Genomic DNA, 969 nt, shown 5'->3' on the forward strand with positions numbered 1-969 from the left:
CATCTACAGCCAACTGCTTTTCAGTAAAGAAGCCAAGAACACACATTGTGGAAAGGACAGTCTCTTTAATAAATGGTGCTGGGAAAACTGGATATCCACACATAGAAGAATAAAACTAGATCCTCATATTTCACCATATACAAAAATCAACTCAAAATGGATTAAAGATTTAAACATAAAACCTAAAACTATGAAACAACTAAAATAAAACACTGAGAAAGCATTACAGGACATTGGTCTGGGCAAAGATTTTTTGGGTAAGACTTCAACATCATAGGCAACTGGCTGAGCATGGTGGCTCACGCCTAGAATCCCAGCACTTTGGGAGGCCAAGGTGGGTGGATCTCTTGAGGTCAGGAGTTTGAGGCCGGCCTGGCCAACATGGTGAAACCCTGTCTCTACTAAACATACAAAAATCAGCCGGATGTTGTGGTGGGTGCCTGTAATCCCAGCTACTTGGGAGGTTGAGGAAGGAGAGTTGCTTAAACCTGGGAGGGAGAGGTGGCAGTGAGCCGAGATTGCACCACTGCACTCCAGCCTGGGCAACAGAGTGAGACTCTGTCTCAAAAAACAATAAAAAATAAAAAAAACATAGGCAACCAAAACAAATGTAAAATGGGATTACATCAATCTAAAAAACTTCTGCACAGCAAAGGAAATAATTAATAAAGTGAAGAGACCTACAGAATGGGAGAAAATATTTGCAAACTATCCATCAGACAAAGGATTAATAACAAGAATAATAAAAAATACAAACAACTCAATAAAAAAGAAACAAATAATCTGACTTAATGATGGAAAAATACCATCACAAAGAAGATGAGGGACAAATTAAATTAAATTTTAAAAATGGACAAAAGACCTGAATAGAAATTTCTCAAAAGACATACAAATGGCCAACAGGTATACGAAAAAATGTTCAACATCACTAATCATCAGGGAAATGCAAACCAAAAGCACATGAGATAT

This window comes from Nomascus leucogenys, chromosome 2 (genome assembly GCF_006542625.1).
Source record: "Nomascus leucogenys isolate Asia chromosome 2, Asia_NLE_v1, whole genome shotgun sequence".
Taxonomy (NCBI): domain Eukaryota; kingdom Metazoa; phylum Chordata; class Mammalia; order Primates; family Hylobatidae; genus Nomascus; species Nomascus leucogenys.